This window comes from Panthera leo, chromosome D1 (assembly GCF_018350215.1).
Source record: "Panthera leo isolate Ple1 chromosome D1, P.leo_Ple1_pat1.1, whole genome shotgun sequence".
Taxonomy (NCBI): Eukaryota; Metazoa; Chordata; class Mammalia; order Carnivora; family Felidae; genus Panthera; species Panthera leo.
Window position 1 is genome coordinate 76592972 of NC_056688.1, and position 25928 is coordinate 76618899.

General features: G+C 41.4%; 1 protein-coding gene across 3 annotated transcripts in view; it reads left to right on the plus strand.

Moving 5' to 3' along the window:
• NELL1 (neural EGFL like 1) overlaps positions 1-25928 on the plus strand; it is an 876810-nt gene that overhangs the window by 432634 nt on the left and 418248 nt on the right. The gene's annotated exons all lie outside the window — the stretch shown is intronic.

A 25928-nucleotide genomic window follows, 5' to 3' on the forward strand; every position in this document is an offset into this window, starting at 1 on the left:
GGCTTATATCAGGGAATAAAACAGAACTTTGTTATCAGTGGGGCACGTGTTCTAGTTGGGTGGAGTCAAACAATAAACAGGTAAATCTAGACTATGCTAGGCAGTGATAAGAACTCTGGAGAGAAATGAAGTGACGGGGGTGGGGGGTCGGGGGAGGGAGATAGGTGTGCTGCATGGGCCATGATGCAGTTAAATTTTTTTTTTTTTAATGTTTATTTCTGAGAGAGCCTGAACAGGAGAGGGGAAGAGAAAGATGGAGACACAGAATCCAAAGCAGACTCCAGGCTCTGAGCTGTCAGCACAGAGGCGGATGTGGGCTCAAATTTGTGAACTGCGAAATCATGACCTGAGCCAAAGTCGGATGCCCAACCAACTGAACCACCCAGATGCCCCGTGATGCACTTTTATATGGGATGGTCTGGAAGGGTCTCCCTGAGAAAGAGCATATAAGCAAAGACATGAGAGAAGGGAGGGTGCAAACCACGCTGGTATCTGGAAGAGCGGTGTTCCAGGCTGTGGGCACAGCAAATGGAAAGAACAGTTGTCTACTCAATGACTCAGGATTAGATAGGAAGGCTTATTCAATCAGTAAAATCTAACCTGCCTTTCTCTAGCCTACAAGTGTCTCTAGTATTCTCTGGTAGAATAAAGCACGGGGGATTCGTGGCCATTATTTGCCTCAGAGTCTCCTTTCCCAGGGTCATGGCTGTCTTCCTAAGAATTTAAGATGATAGAAGTCAGGCCATTGGATAAATGAGGCATTACTGTATTTTTCCTATAAATGGGAAGGGAAGCTTTAATGGCCCCAGCCATTACTAACTAGGACAATACCCCTTTTTGAAGAACAGAGTTCAGGAAGAAGCACTTTGAACACAGCATGTGGGGAATTCAGTGCCCATGTCCCATTACTGTTGACAAGGCCCCCACATTTAATTCTACAGGGTAAATGTAGCAACTCTAGAGTCAGGGCCAAAAAATATCTCTAAGCAACCAGGGACCTGAAAGAGCCTTGCTTTTGCTTTACGCGTACATTTTTAGTTTTCCATTTTCCCTGCTGTTGATAAATAATTCAGAAAAGAAAGGGATTTTACAGCCCCGACTTTTTCATGCAGAGGACCAATACATTATGCGATTGGTCCCTGAACACCCACAGGCTTTTAAACAAGAAGGTCAGTAATTTGTATGTGCTGGTTGGCAGTATGTTCTTCGGGGCTTTGCAATCAATTGGCTTTGTTCTTGTAACTAGTAAAAGGGTGAGGACTACGTGTGTGAAATGCACAGAGCTAATGCTGTCATGTTGTCATGGTCCCTAAGTGGGCTTCTTAGCAACAGGTAGGCTGTGCAACTTAGCTAAGAAGGAAAAGATTATCTGGGACCTCTGATGATATCAGTTGTCTTGATGCCAAAGTGAACATGGCTGCAGTGCCACACTGAGCATCTGGGAACCAGTACCTGCTGGCAGGGAGGGAGAGATATCAGAATGCCTCACGTGGGAACTTTTTCCTCATGCAACTAGTCTGTGCATGCTAGCCCAAGTATGGTATCTATTTACTTCTGAAAATCATTTCTAATGTAAGTATAATAATGATATATAATACATAATATATATGTTTTTGTATGTATATAAGATATAAATTCATAAACTGACTTTAAAGACTAAATTATGTGGGTTTAAATGTTGGGTGATTCATGTTTAGAAAGAATATTACTACTCATATGTTAAGCAAATAATTTGGGTTAGCATTCACAGTGAATGCTGGTGATTAGTTTGCCACAGGAAATAGGGGAGAGAGGGGAAAAATCCAGACTAATACACTACATGCCCTTGGGCAGGTCATGTTACCTCTTTGGGTCTCAATTTAATCATCTGTAATAGAATATTAGATTATAAATTGACTTTCAGACATGCCATTAAATTCTTATGTCTTTGAAGTCAAGAATCATGGCCTTGCATTTCTTTATCCATAGTGCCTGCCATAATGATAGATACTTATTCTTCCCTTTCTCCTTCCTTCCTTCCTTCCTATTTTTTAATAGCTAAATGCCTATGTTCAATCATTTAGAGCATTGCAATAGCATTGCAATAGCAATAGCAATTCATTGCATTCCAATAGAACTTTATTTTTATAGGTGCCTTTTAGTTTTGTATTTAAAACTTTTTAACAAATTGTTACAATAATGTGGACATCCTACTGACACTTTTTTTTCCTTTGGTAGTATTTGTTTCAGTGAATATTTATGTAACTTTTGCACATTGACTCAGGCCGTAATGATGTTTTATTAACTACTGTTGACTCGTGACTTGGAATTATCATACACATGATCAAAGAACCTTCCTTTGCACATCAGGAGATTTCTGTGAAGGAGAGCCATAGACATGGGTTCAGGATGGGCAGCTGGCCTCCCTTTTGAAGTCCTTTTCATGCTGCGTTTGTAGATGCTTTTGAATGCTTGTTGACAAATGTCACCCCTCTGGCATTTACCTTGCTTCTTTGTTTAAGCGGCGCCCACAGAGCCCAAACAGCCATACCACTGCTTTAAGTGTAATGGTAATGGGTTCCAGTTGGGCTTTTCCTCGAGGACTGGCCTGCATTGGGTGGGTAGGTGGGGAGAAGAGGAGATGAAAGTCCCCGAAGAGTAGAAACTAAATATCAGAAGACCTACATTCAAGTCTCAGCTTTGGTTGTTACTAGTTTTAGGACTTTGAACAAAATGCTGTACATAACTATTCTCTTTCTTCTTGGCTAAATGAGGGAGGAGGCCTCTGGTTTAAGGTCCCTGGATTTCTGTGATTTTCAGTGTTTTGAGTCATCATGAAAGACAGAGGAAAGTACTTGAGATTGGATGACTGAAGAAAATATTGAGTTGGTAGCTTTGGAGTTGAAATTGGATTTTGTGGTGATGGTTGGAACACTGACGATGGACCGGGCAGGAGTCAAAGCATGGATGGAGAAAGGCCCAAGGCAGTGGAGAGGGTTTTAACTTCACTGGCACAGACAGCTCTTGAAAGGGTGGGACACCCTTCACCAAAGACTTCTTTGCTGCTTTGGCTTTTTTATTCTTAAATCCCTAATTTTGACAATTCTGATAATCACTTATTAAACAAGAAATATGTGTTGATTGTAAGCAGTGTTTCAGATTCTCGTTTATGTGCTAAGAATAAAGCGTGGAGGGCACAGGGTCCCTGCTCTTGAATAAGAAACTTCTTAGAAACTTCAGCTACCTTTGTGATTAGTTATGATATCTGCTCTAGGGAATCGGCACAAGCCTGGAAGGTACGTGGGCACAGTTTTCAGGATCATTTGAGAGACGTGTATTTACAGGCTTCAATAAGCTTAAATTTAAGAGAGCATGCTTTATAATGCAGAGTCCAAATACATGAGTATTGAAGATATGATACACAGTCATATAGTGCTTAAAGCTAGCAGAACTAGGTTTATTAACTAAATGAACTTGTGCAAAATTCTTAACTTCCCTCGGGCTTGATCTCTCGTTTATATAATGTGCATAGTATTACTATTTATGTAATTGGGTGGTTTTGAGGATTAAATAAAGTATAAATATAAAACACTTCACTTGTTCCTAGAATATGCTCTGTGCCCAATGCATGTTAGGTGTTAGTGTTATTATTATAATTTTCATTTTGTTTTTCACTTAATATTTAACATGTAACTATAGTACCTCTTAAAGAGGGGGGAAGCACACTGTCACCTTTATTGCTTTCTATGAAACCAGGAGAGCTCTTTGGCTATTGGGAGAACGTGGATCAGATGAGCAATCTGATTTTATCATTTTCAGAAAGCATTGCTTTGTAAAGCTTCCTTGAGTGATAGGAAGGAAAGAAACTGATTTCTCTCTTAGATATGATGGTGATTGCATTTCTTAGAAGGGACAGACCAGTCCTTTGAGTGTTAGCTTGTGAAGGACCAAACCAGACAAATGTGTCTGGTGTGGTCCAGATAGTCAAAGAGCAGATGAAGATGCTTCAGGAAGCATTGTTGATAGGACCAAATGTTCCCACTGGAAGGGGACACATGGTACAGAGTGGAACTCAGGCTCTGGAACCTGAAAGGTGAATCTGCATTGTAGCTTCACAAGTCATCTAACCTGCAACAGGCCACTGTGACTTGTCTGAGCCTGTTTTCTCATTTCCAGAATGGGCTGATAACAGCAGCAGTACTTTTTATCATGTCGTAATAGAGTTAAGTGAGCTAATGCATGTAAACTATGGTATATAGAATCAGTAACTAAAATGCATAACCAGATATCTCACAGTATCTGCAACATGGTAGTTGCTCAAGAAACTTTAGACTCCTTTTTCCCATCAATCATTTTATATGCTTTAATTTGGTTGTGTAAAGTTGAAGTAAAATACAGGAAACACTGGCTTTTTTTGCCTTTTGAGAAGATTTGTCAGTTCTTGGTCCCTAAACTTTACGTTTCATTCTTACGCCTAAATCCCTGCAAACTATCTGCCAATTCTAATGTCTGAGCCCCTCCCCACTACCATGGCTAGAATGTAGGTTGTCTTGTATGTACATGACCTTAAACAAAGATGTTTAGTGCTTTATTATTAGATGAATTGAAGGAGTTGCAAGACAGATGTTAATGATCTTTATATCAATCAGTTATTCAACAAATATTTAAGTATCTGCTGCGTGCTGGACTTTGGTCAAGGTATTGGATGTACAGCAGGGTATAAGAAAGACCAAATCCTGGCCATCATGGAGCTTATATTTCCAGATAAGGAAACAGTTGATTACAAACAAACTTTTTGAGTTGTAAGTGCCGTGAAGAAAAACAAAGCAAGGTGTAAAGGATTAAGAAATATTTTGGTGTGACCAAGAGGGCTGTTTTTTAAAAAATGTTTATTTTTGAGAGAGAGAGTGAGCGAGCGAGCACATTAGCAGGGAAGGGGCAGAGAGAGAGAGAGAGGGAGGGAGGGAGAGGGAATCCCAAGCAGGCTCTGCACTGTCAGTGCAAAGCCAAACAAGGAGCTCGAACTCATGAACCAAGAGATCATGACCTGAGTTGAAGTCGGACGCTTAACCGACTGAACCACTCAGGTGCCCCCACGAGGGCTATTTCTTTAAAGGACAGTGTGAGCAGGCATAGGGAGGCACTGGCCTATTTGAATCAAAATTGGAATAAGAGGACAGTATAAGTGATGAAAAGTTCTGTGAGAACATTCCAGTCAGAGGAAACAGAGAGTGCTAAATTCCTAAAGAAGGATTGACCTTGGTATGTTTGAGGAACAGAGAGAAGGCTCTCCTGCCTAGTGTGAGAGAGGTAGGTGGTAAGGTCAGATCAGGTCATACATGTAGGGCCATGTGGACCTTGGAAAGTTTAGGTTTAATTATAAATGGTATGGAAAGTATAGAAAGTTGACCCAACTATAGCAAATATTAGTCATTATTGACTAATAAATGGATTTATGTAGCATTTTCTATATTTTCAGCAGTGTTGAGGTGGTTAGGGCTTGTGGGGTATTGTTGAGTTCAGACAAGTAGTACAGGAAATGCCTCTGTCTATAAGGAACTTATAAAGAAGTAGAGGGACAAATCTAACATATATGGAATAATTTTAAAGTGATTCTCTAAACTATCATAGTATTTCTAAGTACAAAAGAAGATAAAAGAAGGAGGATGCCTTGTGGTTTGGAGCAATTTATAAAGAATGTCTGGGAAGTTTTGAGGAACCAGGTGTGGAGGGTTTATAAAGCTTCCTGAGTAGATTAGACTTGAATAGGTAATCAGGAGCCATTATAAACTCCTGAACTGGGTATTTAGGTGATTGATCTGACAGTTCTTGCTTTGGAAAAAGAAGGATTAAATTCTCGGAGTCTAGTTTGTTGCCCAATAAACTTGTTCATCGAAGTCCAGAAAGGGCTGGTGGCTATGGTGGCAGGTTGGGTAGAGGAGATTAAAGGGAGAGAAATACATTTTAAAAACTTCAGTGTTCATATTTTATAGGACTATAAATAGACAATGCATGAAATTCATTTCAATGCATGAAAATGGAATTATTGGAAAAAATGAGTCATTCTGGAATAGAACAGTATGAGTCACATTTGTAGTGACATTGGGTTGTTTATTCAGGTATTTCTCATCAGTGGGGTTTAATAAAGTGAAATGACATTAGATATTTAACCAGAGGATTCAGGATTCGATAACTCCTGTTACTTGTCGTCGTCGTCGTCGTCGTCGTCATCATCATCATCATCATCATCATCACCATCATTTGGGTTCATGTCCATTTTCTCCAATAAAAGACTACTGTGTAGACAGTGTAGACACAAGTTTAAGTGGAGACCTCTTCTTCACCAGTCAAGTCCAAATTGTGTCACTGGCTCTCCCTTTATGGATGAAAATGCTTAATGCTTACCAGTAAAGAAGCAAAGAGAAGGCGGGTTGGCTGGACCTATCTTTCGATGCAGTAATTCTGTCTGCAATTCACATGGCCCAATTGATGCCCTAGCATGTGGTTTCACCTGGTTAGTTAACTCCACCTGGAGTTAGTATGCCCTACTTCTAGAGAGGAGAGAGGGATGAGAATGGAAATCTCCTTCCCAATAAGGGGAATTCATCCTATAAATGGATGGAAATACTGAACTGGATTACATGTGAAGGTGAGATATTGGAGATGGAGACATGAGTCCTCCTGATACAAACAGGTGGATAAGGATAAGACAGTGTGTAGACAAAAGTGTGTAAGGCCAGTGCTCTGGAGGAGACCCCTGTGTGGAGGTCTTTGTGGGGAAGGGCAGTGAGGAGAGAAGCAGCACTGAAATTGGCAATAAAATCAAGAGATTATAAAGTGGAAATAAAAAGAGAGAAGAGTTGATATTTGGCCATATTGCTAAAAGATTATACAGAGAAAATTCCACTATATTTGATGAGAGTCATTGGCAATGTTCCAAAGGACAGAATCACTGCTGTATCCAATAACAGGATTAAAAAAAAAGAGATTTTTGTAGGAAATCGGACAGTGGTTAGAATTTGGAGGATCTTGGCAGTCACGCAGTTAGTACAAATTGTAGAGAAACCCGAGGGAAAGCAGCAAGACCCCGTGAAAGAGGTCATGCTCACCTCAAGCCAACTTCTAAGATGAGGAATATTTAAAGGCTAAATGGGAAGAGATTAAAGGTACTTAATCGGAAGGCATCATTTTTGGAAAGTGGGGCACAAATGGGGGAGCTGGCTTTATGGAAGAGAATGGGAATCTTTTATGCTAAGGCTGGAAGGAAGGGTTCAAGGATGGGGCAGGGAGAGGGGTCTTTTGTGAAAGCCATGTGTGGAGATCCATGCCTGGCAGTGCATTAACTCCGTATTTTCATTCAGTGCCTTCTCTGCAACACATTTTCCTTCCTCTGTCTTTCACAAACCATGAAAAGGAGTTCTACTTTATGTAAATAGACAATGTAAGGCTTTCCCCTTGGAGGGACCTTTGAAACGTAGTATACACTTGATTGCTCTGTCATGTTCTCTGTGCTTTGTTTTGTGAAGGTGTTTTGTTATCTGAGGATGGGGAGCATCTGATGGCATTGTTAAACAACTAAATCTGGGGTTGCCAGCTCTGCATGAATGACATTTGATTCTTATTCCCTCATTGCTCTTGGGGAAATCTCATAATTGCTCTCTCAGTCTCCCCATCTGCAGAACTGGTATAAAACTGCGCTTCTCCTCCTGAGGGCATTAAGGGGATTACTGAGCTAATGTTTTATAAATCACCAAAAAGATTCTAAATGTGAAGTGCAACCATTACCCACCTACTAGATACGATGGCACTCATAATGATATATTTATTACCTCATGTTCATTTCCGTGGCAATAGCCTGTGCATTTGTAAAGAGATTATGCTTTCTCTGCTAGGGCAAAGACAAACGCATACCATCTATCACCTCGAGACATAACAGCAAGAAAACGAAAAGTGAATATGTGGTTGGTTTTGACCTAACTGTTGTTTTGGGTGTAGAGCCTGTTGTGAAATTTTCTCCTGAAAACAAAAATCTGCCCCCTACCTTGATGGAATAATATTTAAAATAAAATGAGACGTGAATGCTTCTTGGGACATGCTGGGTTTGAGATGTCAACATATGAAATTTGAAATCCAGCTGTGAGTAGGCATGATTTATGAATGAGTGCTTATCAACTTTAAAAATCACATTCAAACAACAGTGAAATAGAAAACACGATGAATTGTAGTTAGGAAGGTGTGATGGCTTCTGTTTGAGAGTATATGCAGTGGAGAGGTCCTTCCTCTTTGCAGTACATTGGTATAAGGGGTTCTCTTTGTGTGGTTTCATGTCAAGGCTCCTGGATGACTAGTGATCCCAGCCTGTAGCTCATCTTACTCTAGGAAGTATTTCAACTTCAGTCAGTTCAATTTCAATTAAGTTAACTACTGATGGTGCAGTTTGTTGTGCACTATCCTCATTGGAGGAGTGCCTTTGCAAGAATAATAGGAGCGGGAAGTGTTGAGGGTTTGTGCTTCTAATGGAGGCTGCGTGAGCGAGATCTTCTAGGTAATAGATGACATGGATAGAATCAGAACAGGATGAGTTAGGATCTCTACCTCCTAAAATACTGTCTTAACATAGGGGAAAGGGCTGCCTTCATAAAGTAACAGTTTGATCTTCTTTCATACATTCTCTCAGGGCTATTTTCTAAATGTACTATCTTGACACATGTAGTGAGGAGTGAGGTCTGAAATGGTACCACCAATGCAGTCCCCACCCTGCCTTGGGGCCTTAACACTTGCTGTTCTCTTTGCCTGCTGTGTGCTTCCTCCTGATAACTGCCCTGCTTGCTCCCTCACTTCTAACAAAAGTATCCAGCTCAGTGAGGCTTTCCTGGCTACCTTTCTGAAATTTTAGTCCCTTTCTTTTTCTCTTTGTTGTATTTTTTCCTCCTTCACCATGCTTTCACTCTGTTACCTTATTTATGGTTTGGTTTTCCTACTAGAAGCTCTATGACGGCAGAGATTTTTGTCATTTTTTTTTTTTTGTTAATGCTATGTCCTAGTACCTGAATAGTGTCTGGTAGATAGATACTTAATATATATTTCTTGATGTTATAGATGATCAATAAATATGACCAATCAAAACTGTATGTATTGGGCAGTGTGGTAGATACTAAAGATACACTAAGTTGCAAGTAACAGAAAATCCAACTAAAAGTAGACCAAGTGGGGTGCCTGGGTGGTTCAGTCAGTTGGGCATCTGACTTTGGCTCAGGTCATGAACTCACGGTTTGTGAGTTGGAGCCCTGAATAGGGCTCTGTGCTGACAGCTCAAAGCCTGAAACCTGCTTCAGATTCTGTGTCTCCTTCTCTTTCTGCCCCTCCCCCACTCGTGCTCTATCTCTCTCTGTCTCTCAAAAATAAATGTAAAAAAATAAAATAAAACTAGACCAAGCAATGAGGGGGCATTAGTGGCTCATGTACACATATGTCCAGCGATTGAACTGTTTTGAAGGCTGGGTTTTTTTTTTTTTTTTTGAAATTTTTTTAATGTTGTATTTATTTTTGAGAGACAGAGAGAGACTGAGCATGAGCAGGGGAGGGGCAGGGAGAAAGGGAGACACAGAATCCACAGCAATCTCCAGATTCTGAGCTGTCAGCACAGAACCTGATGCGGGGCTCGAACCCACAAACCATGAAATCATGACCTGAGCAGAAGTCAGATTCTTAACCGACTGAGCCATCAGGGCACCCCTTGAAGGCTGGTTTGATACAAAAACAAAGGGATGTTATGACAGACCTGGTTCATTTCCTTTCCATCTCTCTGCTCTGACTTGATTGGTTTCAACTTCACGCTAAGCTTCCTGGGATCTCACTGTGATTCTAAGGTCGGTGTGAACAGCAGCCCTATCTTTCACATTTGGGGAGAAAGAGGATTGTCTCTGAGAAACTGTATCAGAAGTGTCAGAAGGCTTCTTTCTCAGGAGCCGCCAGCTCACATGTCCACTCCCAAACCGAACACTGTGGCCAGTGATTATGGTGATTAGCTTAGCTGTAGTCACATGCCTCATCCCCAAAGCCTGGTTTGGACTTAGTATCTCCCCAAAACACCTGGGCTGTATGTGTTTTAGGGATGTATGGGTACCCTAATGAATATCAGGATACTGATAAAAGAAGTGGATAATTGGGAGAGAACTACAAAACCGTCTAAAACATACAACATCACCTGTTTCTCAAAACCTATGGTCTACTGAAAGAATTAGTATGTAATTAGACTTATCTGCCATGTGATGGGAATATGGGAATAATGGGATCACATATGTAAAGCACTTAGAACTGTCACACACATTGGAGTTTAATTACTGCTATTGAAATTACTTGTATTGTGATTCTTTTAACACAGAGAAGGCTTGGAGGGGTATTCTGATGATCTTGACCATCACCAGCTTTATTCCAGGCTTGAGCCACAGTGCTGAAAGTCAGCAGTTACTAAACCCCAAGGCATTTGCTTCAGCTCATAAGGCTCTCACAGGATAAAATTTATCCAATTAGTGCCTGTTTAGGTCATTATCATAAATACAAGTGAGATTTAAATAGCTTGAATTCAGATTTATAATATCTTTCCAGCTCTTGAGTAAAAACCTCTCTTAGCTTAGTATCATATTGGACACTTTTAAGTTAGAAAGGAGATGGTAGTTACAGAATTACCACCTTTCTTTTATGGATGAAAGACTGAGGCCCAAAGAAATTAATTTACTCCAAGGTTACATAGGTAATTAGCGACAGAACTGGGATTTGAACCCAGATCATCAGACTCTGGTTTTTTTTCTTCTTTCCAGATTATGTCAGAATATTCTGTTACTGACATCGGAGAAAATACATGAATGACTATTTTTATAGACCCCACGAAGTAGTTTTCTTGTGTCCCAAGAGAGCAAGAAACTAAGCGCTTTGGAAGATTTAGTTTCCACACATGAAAAATGGTCCATTTTATCGTTTTGAGAAATTGGAGGCTCAGTTTTATTTCATCTTGTGCCCACACACACATCCATTGTACACACACGTAATGTGTTGTTAGAGAAAAATCTTGCTTGATTAACTGATCTTAAAAATCAAACCTGGGATCTCAAAGCTCAAAAGAAATATTAAAAAAACTTGCTAGACAACTTTTAATTCTTGATATTCAGTTAATTGTTCCTTCAATGGCACAGTCTGAAGCTAGCTGCTTCTCCTGCTCTGTAGGTTTTCTCTAAGCATTTAGAGCTGGAGGGTTTCTCTGGGAAGCACCTTTCATTGGGTGTTTTATACTTCTGCCTCATTATGTGACCTTGAGTGAGCCATTTAACCTCTCTGTGCCTCAGATAATAAAGGCCAATCCCTCCCTACCCCACAGATATGTGGAAAGATAAATTATGCTTCAGTGAATTTTGAATAAGAAATCTGTGAAGATAAATTGATGGTGGTGTTGAACCTTATAAATCCAAGGAGGAATGATAAGGAAGGTGATTAAGGAAATAGAACAGTAACTTACAACAGAGGGCAAACTCCAAGTGCCTAGCAATGCAAAAAGGAACAGCGAGAACATCATTTCCTTTCCCCTTCTGTCTCCTTTTTCTTTCTGTCTCTCCTATCCCTCTTCTATAGAGCCATGACTCAACGATTAAATGCTGTGAAACCAGAATCCAGTTCTCACTTTCTTTTCCATTCCTATCAATGCTGCCAGCTGAGGATGTCAGTTGGTCAGCAGGAGATCTCCTATTAGGATGAGCCTTTCTATTCTTCTCAAGAGTGATGCATTGCATGGTAATGGAATACAATTGGTAGACAGTGGAATGCTTCACTTAACACTTGCTCTAACCTTGGGCAGGGATGCCTTCCTGTTATATATTGGCTGAAATGTTAGAATCCATTTCCCTTGGGAAAGAGAACACTTCCCAGGTTCCCCTGCCATTAGGGTCTTAAGCCCAACCAAGTATGACTTGGCCAACTGGCCAACTAGATGAATTCTTGGAGGCTTTGATCAAAAACTGAGTTATGTGGGAGGAAAGGCAGGAGTAGAAGCTTCCATTGTGCTGGCTTAAATCATGGCAGAGACAGGGTGTCTGTTTCCTGCTTTTCCTGGAGACTTTCTGATTTGACAACTTCTTGATGCTGGTAGAGTTAGGGTGATGGTCAAATGATGGCGGCTTTCTGAGTCTGCAGCCTCCTGATTGCAGCAAAGGCAACACCTCGTTGGCATCTCATTTCTGTGATGTGGTTTGGGGAATTGTTGCTGGAGGTTAAGCCTGGAACCTGTTTCTTCACCCTCTCCCTCTTGCCCCCTGCTTCTCACTTATAATAGAACACAATGAAGGTGCTTGGATCCTGCTGACCCATGGAGCCAGCACATGCCTCTGAACTGCTTTATGTAAGAAAGACACTTCAGTATTTAAGCCCTTGTAGTCTAGTCATTGTTTCTTATTGCCGAACCTAGTCCTACCAGATACGTAGCCCTCATGGAAAGGGGAGTGCAGTAGGGCACAAATAAATCTGTTCCCAGGCATCTGGGAGCTGAGTGTGGCTCCTTCTGGGTCCTGAGTTGTACGAAGTAAAATGAGGTTGAAATACATACAAATTAATGAATATTCTCCAAAGGGCAGCTTGAGGTGGTTGGAGGGAGAAAAGGAGGACCTGAGGAATCATTTATGGAAGGACCATGTGCCTGAATTTCCAGGCCAAACTCCCTCCTTATGCCTTTAGTATTTACCTTCTTGAGTAGGTATTTGGCCATTAAGCACAAGAGTCAAAGGTTGCTTTGCCCTGAGTCACTAGAGCTCCACGACAGTTTTGGGTGACCTCTGTGTAGCAGGTCAGTGTTTCTATTATCTCACTAGCTGGCGAGAGAATTGCTCTTAAGGATTTTTGCTTAGGAAAATAATTTGATAAGCTCCGTGGCTGGAATTGAGGGAATGAAACAGATGGAGCACTGTGCCATAGAAAGGGACAGGAATGTGGAGTTGATGGAGAGGGAGAAAGGAGAGGGGAGGGGAGAGAACAGCCAGCGGCATGTGATGTTGGGACATAGTTTGGGGGTGAAACAGCCAGCAAAAAACTTGTAAGAACAAAGGTGTCTCCTGTTCTAGGCATGAAGTTTGCAGAGCTGCCATGTAAGACCCTTTTAAAAAGTAAATAAATACTGGGGCGCCTGGGTGGCTCAGTCGGTTAAGCGGCCGACTTCGGCTCAGGTCACGATCTCGCGGTCCGTGAGTTCGAGCTGCGCTTCGGGCTCTGTGCTGACAGCTCAGAGCCTGGAGCCTGCTTCAGATTCTGTGTCTCCCTCTCTCTCTGCCCCTCCCCTGTTCATGCTCTGTCTCTCTCTGTCTCAAAAATAAATAAACGTTAAAAAAATAAATAAATAAATAAATAAAAGTAAATAAATACATCTGCTCATGCAAATGCATATTACAAGGATACATTCCCTTTTCCCTTCTTTCCTTTTCTGCTTCATTTCATTCTTTCAGAAATTAAGGGAAAGGCTGAGTGTCAGATCTAAATTTATTTCATAGGCAGCAAAAATAGCAGCATACATCAAACAGTAAAACTATCCATAGGCTCACTGAATTCATTCAAATTATATGCCTCAGCCTCAACCTGTTGGAATTTGCATAAATCTCCCATAGGGCTTTGGACTTGTACAGTTGTGCAGTAGTGGGGCGGGCCAATCTGAAAGGTCAGATTGACTGAAAGGTCACACTGACAATTAGGTATGTTCCCCCACCCACCCACCCCAAGGGGCTGTTTGTAGACAGGTTCTCCATTATAAAGTCTCAGGGAGACTGGGCATCCATTAATGTTCCAACATGGAGACTTGAAAAGGTAAAAGACAGGCGGATCGACTAGGCAAGAGAAGTCTGTCAAGAGCAGTGAAAGGATATGAAGCAGGAAGCCACCAGTGACAGAAAGTGAGGGAAGGAAGATAAATAAGGGATCGGCCCAGAAGGGTAGGAAAGGGTAAGTATAAAATCCAGATTGAAAGAAGAATACACCCCACATCTCAAAATGCGATCTCAAAGCAAGTGAGGGAGAGTGGGACAGTGGAGTATTCTGGGGAGCATTAGGGAGAATGTATGTGTTGGAGGCATGGGGACAGGGACGTCTGTAAGAGAAACAGCATGACATGTACGGAGCAGCATATTCCTTCCAGGAAACCCCAGGTGGGTCATGTGGTAGGATGAGCGCCTGGTGCTGTGGGAGATGATGGGAACACCTTGGGATTAGCTCCTGTGAAATGGAAATTAGAAGGAAACCACCATTTTTTTATCTAAGAGTGGCATTATGATTTGGTCAAATATACTGAGATATGTGACATAGGCATTCATGGTCACCCCCTGCATCTGTCTTTGAATTAGAAAATAGCTCTTATGAAACAACACGTGTGAAGCTTTAGGTTTTCAAGTTTGTCAATAACTTAGAGCATTCGAAAACAAGGAAAAGAGAATGAATACAGGTTTTGTTTGTTAGTGGGAGCATCCTATCTCTTAGGCTATGTCCCTGGGACATTAATCCCCAGGGTAAAGCTCCTGGTGGAACAAGACAGAGTGGATATTTGCACCCCAGAGGTCTGTTGCTTTTAATGTGGCTGACTCAGGAGCATGGTAAGTTGAAGATAGCAGTCACAGCAGGTGGGAGGCCCTAATAACTATTTCAAGAACTAAACTTTATCCACAGGCTGAAAGAGAGTCACTGAAGATTTGGCCTAAGTTTGATCAGGGTTTTAGCAGCAGAGCATCCTTTAATTGGAGAGAAGGGAGAGAAACCCAGACATGAGGTAGGGTCTCCCTTGACATGAAGTCCCTAAAACACTGTTCTGTATTGCTCTTCATCTCAGGCTCTGGCATCAGGCAGAGTTGATAGGAATGCCTGCTCCATCAAATATCGGCATGTACCTTTGGGCAAATTGTTTCAATCTGTTTCCTCAGTCACAGAACTTAAAGAATAGTAATAGTAATACCTAATAGATCAGTCAGGTTTTTATGATGAGTAAACGAGTTAGTACATGTAAAGCATTTGGGAAAATGCCAGGTACATAGTAAGTGCTATGTGGTTATATGTTTATTATTATTATAGTCATTATTGCTTATGTGCCAGGCACAAAGGACAGTGCTTAATATGGGGTATCTAATTTAATTGTCATAACAATTCTATGAAAAGGTGTTGTTATTAACCCCATCTTACAGAGGAAGAAGATGAGATTTAGAGAAGTCAAATAGTTAGTGCAAGCAGTAAGTGGTGGAATTGGTTCCCAATCCTACACAAGCCAAATCTAGAGCATCCTAATGTCACTGTGTAAAGTGCTCAGGTACCTAACACATGCTAATGGCATGGCAAACAAAAGATACTCCTATAATTATTTGAAATGGACTTGGTCTGGGGTAGAGGTAAAGAGTTCATCCAAGCGATTGAGAAAGAAAGACATGTTTTGGTAATACCTCCTACTGATCAGATGTCAGATACAGAAGAGAGATGTCAGAAGTAACGTTTGAGCACAAATTGTTGGTGCTGCTGTTACTCTTAATTATCCGGTCACATAAGAGATACAATTCAAGAGCCAAATAAACTTGGTCTTGGTCAGGTGTTCAGAGATGTTTGAGTATGTTCTTGGTCAGGTGTTCAGAGATGTTTGAGTAAGACAGATCCAGTAAAAAGTTGGGTTTGGGGGCCCTGTTTGACCTTGGTGGTAGACTTTGCCCTCTACAGTGTACTCCTTGAGAGCAATGTCATGCATGGTCAGGGTGTTAGGCCAGATGTACCAGGAGTCTGATCTCAGTCAACTCTCATTTTCCAGCATTGAATTTCGAGAATGAAGGAGTTTCCTTTTATAACAGCAGGAATCTATCTCTGTTTCTTCTCCACTCCATTTTTTGTTTTCTTTTTGGTCTCTTCTCCACTTTATCTCCAGGGTTTAACCTAGGCCCTAGAACATGGTAGATTCATAGAACGTATGTATCAACACACTGAGTGCCCTCAGACTGAATCTTCTTCCGCCACTCTTGGGCTGTGTAAGCTAATGTGCATGATTTTACTGCCTTTCAGGTTCATTCTGCTCATTTGTAAAATGGGGAAAATAATGTGTATTATCGAAGGTTATAAGGATTAATTTGAATAATATATGTATATGTGTATATATAGAGATAGATAGATAGATGTTTACATACAGAGCATGGGTGGGGTGAAGGGCATAGAAAAGCAAGATGAAACATTCGGTGCTGGCATTGGTGGGAAGCTTCTGCTATCCTCAGGTCTGAGGCAGGTGAAAGCCAGAATCACGGAGCTGAATGCATGTAGATGCTAACAGAGGAAGTGGCACCAAATAAGGGAAAAAACTGGGAAGAATCACCCCACCTCCCTCTCCCCCATCCTCCAACTGGAGGCTAGCCATTAGAGGGCAATCCAGGGCGACTCAGCACAGTGCAGAGAAGGATGAGAATAGATGTGGATGTGAGGTGGGTGGATTGAAAATGGGGACACACCAGTACCCATGCCAAATAGTAAAGAAACATAATAAGAAAATACAACTTCCCTGTAATTGTCTAGAAACCTGTCCTTTCCCACTTTGTATAACTGAGAGATCCAAATGCATTGGCCTTCTAAATGTGGTTCTGAAGGAACTGACTTAGAATAACTTTTAGTTAGAGCAATCCTAGTTCTGTTGGACTTTTAATAGCCAATATTTGAAAAAAAAAAATGTTTTTGTGCTTAAGTGAATATGGAAAATGCTGAGTTGAACAAAGTTAAAATATTTATGGAAAGGTTTCTCAGAGCCTTTGCTAACTAAGGAGGTTTTGGAATCTTCCTGTGGGAGATATAATGTATAGCACCCCCCAAATCTTTTTCTTAGAGCATTTCATAGGTACATACTGGAATATGCTGAAGGAAATTCTGATCTTGGACTTACAACAGAGGAGAAATCTATGACCATTTTACTTCTTCTCAAATGCAAGCTGGGGCTTAATCTTGCAGGGTCAGAACCCTCAGTTGCCTTAAGTAGATCAGCTTTTGGTGATATAGATGCCTTTGTGTAAGACAGTCTTTTCATTTCCCTGACCCTTGAGGGAGATGGTTGCTTTGCATTTGTTTGGCATTAGGACGAGTATCCTAATGGAAAGTTAAGCTGTACGGATAGTGGCCTTGACGCTAAGGCCACTGCTGACCAGGTGGTATTCCTAATGGGCCTCCTCAGGCAAGCCAACTGTGTGACACTGAAGAATACAGAAAGGGTTTGACACCCATCCGTGTCACCAAGGAGCTGGAAATATTGTTGTAAGGGGATGTAAACACATACCACTCGGAGAAGAATTCCAGATCACTCTTGATCAAATTCTAAAACCCATTGCAGAACCCAGGGATATTTTGTAATTGGTTGTGGTTGTGCTTGTGAATAAAGAAGTCTTCTCAGAGGTTGTACAGCGTCACCTGGGACTCACACAGGTAGGGGATTTTAATAGGGAGAGAGAGAGAAGCAGCACTAAGAATGGGAATAACAGGGTTTAGCACGTAAAGCATATCTTCTTTCAGGTGATGGATTCATGGAAGGAGAGGACCAGGCTGTTTCACTTCTGCAGCCAAACTGATTCTGTTCATGGTGGATTTTGCTTCACAGGGTTTATGAGCCTTACTGCCATCAGTTCCTTGAGTTGCTGATGAACAGTGTGAGCTCAACTCCTCCGTGGGGGCTATTAGTGTACTTTTCACCCACTGAAACTTAATTAGAGGAAACAACCCCCTGCACACCTTTCACACAGATCCATCTGTAAGGAGCCAGTAAATTGGATTGGGGACCAGGGTGAATTTCACTCGAGGTATTTTCTTTCCGCAGAGAAATTGCCAAAATAGAAGCCTTCTGAGTTTCTGAATTTGAACAGGAAAGCCTTTCTTTTTAAAATGTGTGTGTATGATAGAATGCTATGATCATATAACTCATTATCTTACATTAACTTGGGTCCTACACTGAAGTCCTGGAACATAAATCTTGTGTATGGAGAAATAAAGACCCGCTGATATTTGGTTTGTTTGTCTGGTTTTGCTAGTTTTCAATCCCCTCTTTCTAAACCAATCACATATATAGAAAAGAGCCCCATGGAAAATCATGAGATTTTTGTGGCAGTTTCACCCTCTGAGGTTCTACTTAGAAAGAGAGACCATATACTGCAGCTGTGAAGAACACCACTTTGTCACTGGGTGGACCTGAGTTTGACTCTGTTTGGTCGGTGGCCTGGCTACTAAGGAAATTCACATCTGCATCTTAGTATTAGACACATCCCTTCCCCCTGTAGCATATAGGTTTATGTTTTCTGTCTTGGAGTTCCTAACACCTAGAGGAAGAGTGATGCTCATCATTTACTTATTTAGTCAAATGTTTATTGGGCACCTGCTATGTGCCAGGTGCTGTCGTTAGGCACATAGATGTGGACAAGATGCACAGAATTGTTTTCCTGTGAAGTTTACGTTCTAGGTGATGAGAGAGGACAGGTAAACAGGCTTACTTGTTTACTGTGTGATAGGGTGGTCTGGGAACACCTCTCTGAGGAGGTGACTTTTGAGCTAAAGAATTATAAGAACCAGCCTTGCAAAGACCTGGGAGGAGAGTATTGTAGGCAGAGGGAAGAGTACTTGCAAAGGTTCTGTAGCAGTGAAGTCCATTAGTGGGTACTCAGGTTGGAAAGATGCTGTAGGAGCCCCTTTGAACTAAAATCAGGAGAATTTGTGGTCAGCACTAATGGGTCTGCTCTCAGCTAACCATGTATGCACAAGTGGCAAGCTTCCAGTGGCTCTTACCCAAAAAGAAGACAAGAAGGGGGCTTCCCAGGCTGGTCCTAGGGCAGAGGGGCTTCGGGCTCTGACTTGGTGACTGTGACAGCCTGTTGATTTGGTTCAGTTTTACAGCTTTAGGCAGGCTGAAAGGCTGCCTGTCAGAATGTCCCTCAGCCCCATTCTCAGGGATTTCCTCCAATTGCTGAAAAGCCAGGAGAGGGGCATGAGGGACTGCTGGCATGGAGGCAACATAGGTGGGTAGGACCTGGCTGTTGACTTTGCCTCAGTGATTGGTGACAGGTCGGGCCTGGGCAGTAGGACACTGACATCCAAGTGTACCTAGAAGAGCAGAAGGCATAGTTCTCAGCCTTGGCTGTAAAATTGAATTCTCTGAAGTAGGTGCAGTTTGAAATGCTGAGGTCCAGGACCCCACCCTCCTGCCCAAGGTTTCCTATTTAAGTGGTCTAGAATGAAACCCAGACTTAGTATTTTTCTCTGAGTACCCAGGTGGAATGCCACATGGTCTGGCCCTAAAACCAAGTTTGTATTACTGGTCTAGAGGGATGCACCTGGCTGCTTTGTTTGTTTCATTGTGTATTTTTCCTAAGACATTTCACCATGTCTTTGACTTGAGAACCAGGGTCCTTTACCAAGTTACAAAAGACCTGCTTCTCAGAAAGTAGAGTGGAGGTATAGCAACCCAAGGGCTTCTGATAGCAACCTGCAGACATGTGGGTACATGAACACACATGTATGTGGCATGTGTATATGTAATGTGAGGACACAGATACAGTGCATACATAAAGTGTATGTAGTATGTTGATGGTATGTCGTTTGTGTCATGTGACCCGTGTATATGGTATAATTGTGTCTGTGTGCATGGCACACTTATATGTTCTGTGTGGTGTGTGGTATGTATAGGCAGTGTGAGGACTTGCATGCATTATATGTATAAGGCGTATGTGTGTGGTGTGCAAGGTGTGTATATGGTATGTGTAGATGGAGGATATGTATGGTCTGGATGGTGCATGTGTGTGTCTCTGGCGTGTGATAGAAGTGATAATGTGTGTTGATGCGTGCGCGCTTTGTGTTCGCTCAGGTGGTGTGAATGCGAGGTGAGTATGGGGAGGTGGTAAGTGTAGATGGAGTGTGTATGTGGTGTAAGTGGGTATAGAGTTTGTATGGGGCGCATGTGGTATGTGTCTCTGATGTGTGAGTCGCGTGTATTTTTGTGTGCCTGCTGTGTGCTGTTGGTGCATATGGTGTGTGAATCTCTCGTGGATCTCGAAGACTATTTCAGCCATTCATCATATGCAGTGACCTTGGTTAAATTGCTTTTTTCTGCCCCCATTTCCACATCTGAAATTTGGAATGTCAATAGTATCTCTGCCTCATATGCTTGCTTAGAAGATTAAATGAGAGAATGCATATAAAATTCCTTAGCGTTTTATTTCTTACTTGACACATCCCCAAAGGCAAGGGAATTAAAAGCAAAAATGAACTACTGGGACCTTATGAAGATAAGAAGCTTCTGCACAGCAAAGGAAACAACCAACAAAACTAAAAGGCAACCAACGGAATGGGAAAAGATATTTGCAAATGACATATCAGACAAAGGGCTAGTATCCAAAATCTATAAAGAGCTCACCAAACTCCACACCCAAAAAACAAATAACCCAGTGAAGAAATGGGCACAAAACATGAATAGACACTTCTCTAAAGAAGACATCCGGATGGCCAACAGGCACATGAAAAGATGCTCAACGTCGCTCCTCATCGGGGAAATACAAATCAAAACTACACTCAGATATCACCTCACGCCAGTCAGAGTGGCCAAAATGAACAAATCAGGAGACTATAGATGCTGGAGAGGATGTGGAGAAACGGGAACCCTCTTGCACTGTTGGTGGGAATGCAAATTGGTGCAGCCGCTCTGGAAAGCAGTGTGGAGGTTCCTCAGAAAATTAAAAATAGACCTACCCTATGACCCAGCAATAGCACTGCTAGGAATTTACCCAAGGGATACAGGAGTACTGATGCATAGGGGCACTTGTACCCCAATGTTTATAGCAGCACTCTCCACAATAGCCAAATTATGGAAAGAGCCTAAATGTCCATCAACTGATGAATGGATAAAGAAATTGTGGTTTATATACACAATGGAGTACTATGTGACAATGAGAAAGAATGAAATATGGCCCTTTGTAGCAACGTGGATGGAACTGGAGAGTGTGATGCTAAGTGAAATAAGCCATACAGAGAAAGACAGATACCATATGTTTTCACTCTTATGTGGATCCTGAGAAACTTAACAGAAACCCACGGGAGAGGGGAAGGAAAAAAAAAAAAAAGAGGTGAGAGTGGGAGAGAGCCAAAGCATAAGAGACTCTTAAAAACTGAGAACAAACTGAGGGTTGATGGGGGGAGGGAGGGGAGGGTGGGTGATGGGTATTGAGGAAGGCACCTTTTGGGATGAGCACTAGGTGTTGTATGGAAACCAATTTGACAATAAACTTCATATATTGAAAAAAATAAAATAAAATTCCTTAGCATTTTACCTAGCACAGAGTGAGTCATGCTAATAAAAGTTACATGATGAAGACAAAATCTTGATGAATTTGATTAATCTTTCTGAGTCCTCCTTTATGTATCAGTAAAATGGGGATAAGTATTACTAACAGTGTTTTGCAAAAATCAAACTTAAGTTCATATCCTCAATATCTATTCCAGGTTAATGTGGCACATGAAGATATGTCTGTAAGTTTCACTTTATTGAAAAATATTCTTCCATCCATTAGGCCTGATTTCTTTGCTCCAAACAAATAGAGGTCTGTTGTCTCTTCTCAGTCTTGACCGTAATGTTGGCTGACAATGTTAATGTAGATATGGGCGCTAATGCTCCCTCAAGGTGTAGTGCTTGATTTAATGTGCTTGGAATATCAGGGTGAATAGACCCCTTCTGAAGGACCTGGGCAAATCTATTTCTAACACCCTGTTCTGCCTTGTCCTGGTTCTGTGTGTTTTCTGGCAAAGGAAGGCAAGGTGTGTGTGTGTGTATGTCATTGGGCAGGGGGGTGGTTGATAGCTTTTTGTTTGCACAAAACATTTGTTGTCCAGAAGTGGTAGTAGCATCAATGTGATTGAGAGAATTTACACTTTTAATCTATTTCCTAATCCCAGTTCACCCCCTTCGCCACTTCTCATCTCTGCCTACTTTTCCCAGTGCAGCCATTTGACAGGTCAAGTGTGTTTTCACTTGACATTGATTAAAGTTCCAACTACATTGCTCAAAACGAAGTGCATCCTGAGTGTGGAACCAGCAAAGATGACCATATTTTTGACTGAGAGACATCGCTTCAAATACATTTTTTTTCCCGTAAATTTAGTGTGGTTTTGTTTTCCTGTCTGAAAAGGTCTGGGCATGTTGGCAGTTGAAGGAAAGAAAGGGCAGAACTGGGCTTGTAATAATACTGACCTTCATATAAGCCCTGCCAATACTGTGGATTCTTATGTGTAAAGTTATCGGCATTTCCATTTCATGAGGTCTCAAACTCAGCTTTTGTCTATGCAATTGACAACTGAAGGTGGTCCTTAAAGTTAGAATTTCCTTAAATGGGTTTCCTTTTAATTAAACAAACCTATGCAGTAAGAAATTAGAAGTGTGTTTTTCCCTTCCAAGAATGAGCATGAGGATGAAATATTCCAGGCACAAGGTACCTCATATCTTTGTGTTCTGTTTTTAAGCTGTCTATTCCCACGGGCTTCTACCTAATTATATTCTGAGTGATTTTAGTGATTTGGCCTCAACAGCTTCCCTGTCTTTCTGTATTTATAAACTTTGTCACAGAAAAGTCTAATTCCAGCTCATATTTGTTTTCTGTAATTTTCATTTATGTTACTTCCTAGCACCTTAGAATGACCTTTCTAAATTATTTTTCTGAAATTGATGAGATGCTTCCTTCCTGTTGATGCAGATGGTGCATAGTTGGTTGGGACTTTTTATGTTCCCCTTAACCTTCTGAAAGAAGATGGATTTAGTCCAGGCATTTACAGTACAATTGTGGTTTTGTCAAGTATTTTATAAATCATAAAATTGGTAGTGTGTTAAAGAGACCCTTTTGATTTAACCAGATGGATCATTCATTAAGCTCATCTGAGGCTGAGAGACAAGCTCTCAAAAATGAGAAGCTTGGTTTGGGTTTTGTGTATGAGTTAATGATGTGTACTTGTACATGATGGTGAGAGAGGGGACACATCAATGTGGCTGTGAATAATTATGTTTTGGTGGTGATGGGTAGAACAGACTTCTAGAAAGTTCATTTAACAGTTACTGAGTTCTTGCTATTTACCCGGCAGTCTACTAGGCACTGAGGATCCAGCAGTGGACAAGACACGGTCTCTCTGCCATCATGTAATTCACCTTCAATAGGACTTTTGGGAGATGGAACTAAGGAAATAGAAAGGATCTATCACTTATTTAGTGCCTGGAAGGTGCCTGTAACTCTGTTGCACAATTTAAAACATTTTATCACCTTATTTATCATAGTTATAAATATATAAGCCAATGAAGCAGACGTTATCCTCATTTTACTACTGAAGCAAACTGAGGCTTAGAGATGAATATCAATTGCCCAAGATTATACCACTAGTAAGAGATGAATATAGGATTATCTGACTCCAAAATCTATACCCTTTCTACCACACTGTGCTGTTTCTTTTAAGTCAAAAAAGGGTTCTTACCCCATAGAAATTCTACTTTCAGTCCCTGGAGGCAGCCATTGATTTTTCCCGTCTTTTTAGTAGGACTGAGAACCATGCTATGGGCAGCATTAAAGAATTCATGTGTGACTAAAGTCATGGCTCTATCTTCCCACTTACTGGACAAGATGAAAAGAGCTGTGAAAATGGGATTAGATTGCCTGAAGAATAAGCCATGTGGATCTGTGGCATTGGCTGAAAGCTTCAATTGAGCTGGGACCTATTGTGGGTAAAATGTTAGTTTTTTAAAAAGGCTGTTTAATAAATGAACTGCCACCTATCTTAACCAGAGGTGGGGGGAGGGGATGGATAATTTTCAATATCCTATTTTTATTTTTTAATTTATTTATTTTGAGGGAGAAAGCGTGAGCAGGGGAGGGCTGAGGGGTGGAGGGTTGAGGGGTGGAGGGAGAGAATCCCAAGCAGGTTCCTCGCTGTCAACACAGATCCCAGCTCAGAGCTCAATCCCCCAAACCCTGAGATCATGACCTAAGCTGAAATCAAGAGTCTGATGCTCAACTGACTGAGCCACCAGGGCACCCTTCAAGGTCCGGTTTTTAGATCTGTTGAAGTCTGTGATCAAAAACAATACATGCATCTCAGAGAATATTTTCTCACCGTGGAGGGATGGTGACATTGAATCTGGGTTGAAAGATGATTGGTTCAGGACTTGACATGGCTAAGGAAATCTCTCACTGCAGCCACCTCTGTAAAATGAAAATGAATGGTGAAATCCAATCCAATTTAATCCATCAGACATTGAGTCATTATTATCTGCCAGACTTTATTCTAAGTTTTGAGAATTTAGAGATGAATAAGCCACAGTGTCTTCCTTTAAGAAGTACATGTCCAGTGGGTGAGGCATACATGTAAAATTATAGATTCTCTTTCAGGGTGATAATGGCAAAAATATAAAAATTTACAAGTTTCTTAGGTAGCCAAGAGGAAGGAGAGATTAGCAGAGGGAGAGAGAAGAAACTGAAGAAAGCCTTCCTAGTGGGTGGAGAATGTGTAACTTCCTGGAGGGAGGGTTTTGTAGGATAACAAGAAATAAACCAGGCAGTCCTGGGACAGGTGAGAAGATCTTCTAAGCAGTGGAGACAAAATTTGAAATGGAGGCCTTTAAGAAATGTTTGGGAGATGTTTAGACTTCTTTGTCATTACTGCACAAAATGTGGAAAGAGGAGAATGATAAGGGTGAGTGATGAAACTTATTGCAGGCCATGTTGTGAAGAACCTTTCATTACATAGCATAATACATAGCCTTGGGTTGTTAGCAGTTGGTCTATGGGTGTCTTGTGGGGAAATTAGGGGGAGAAAATTCACATGAAAGGCTGTTGAATTATTTCAGGTAAGATATAGCAGTTTGAATTAAGGCAATTAGGAAAGATAGTACAGATTTGGTTCAAGGTAACGGTTGCAGTTCTTGGACATTATTGTGATATGGGAATGTGTGGGTGAAAAGTCAACAGACAGTAGTGTTCAGATTCTGACTCATGGGACTGGGTAGATGGTGTGCTAATAATATAGGCATCTAGGAAAAGGAGGGTTTGATAATGGGAGATTGTTTCTTCAATTTGAACAGGTTGGGTGAGGGGAATTTTAGAAGCTCTTATGGAAATGATTAGGGTTGGGTAAATGGATGTGCCTGGAATCTTAGTCCCTAGGCTTGGATATTTTTGGAGGGGTTTTGTCAAGACAAGAATGGTATTTTAAAATGTGGAAATACTTGAACTCCCCTTTAGAGAATAGAACAGAACTCTGGGAAAATAAGCACTTGAGGAGGAGAATATAGCCAAGAAAATGGAGGAGTAAAGAGGTAGGAAAACTACCAGGAAAGTGTTGTCCTTGAAGTGAAGGTGGCAAGAGTTTGGAGGAGGAGAGACCAGGAAACTGAAAGGTCAAGTAGCATTACTGTAAATCATCTCTTGAGTTAGCGTTTAGGAATGCATTGTGACCCTTGCCAGGGAAGTGCTAGGGACCGGGGCAGAAGTCAGAGGGCTATATGAATGGGTGGGTGGGTGACTGAGAAGTGAAGACAGCAAGTGGAAACCATTTTTCCAAAGAGTGTGGGTAGGAGGAAATGAGAGAATGGATGATATCAAGAGAAGAATGTGGGATAGGGAGGAGGGGTTGAGATTGGTTCCATAGGGAGAAACTTGAGCCTTAGAAGAAGGCAAGGTTTCATTAGCAATGCAGTGGCTGAAGACAGGACAGTCTTGAACAGCACACAGGTTAATGAGCCCACCTAATGTGGTATTGAATACAATAGGACTTCTTCATCCTGAGAATCAGTAGGGGAGGAGGAATTTAAGGGTATCCTAAAGATATGGAAATTTGTAGTTGAGACAGAAGGTAGGAGACTGAGGGAGTTTACTGCTACTGGCTCATTATTAATGGGGCACTTTGGAACTGAGAAG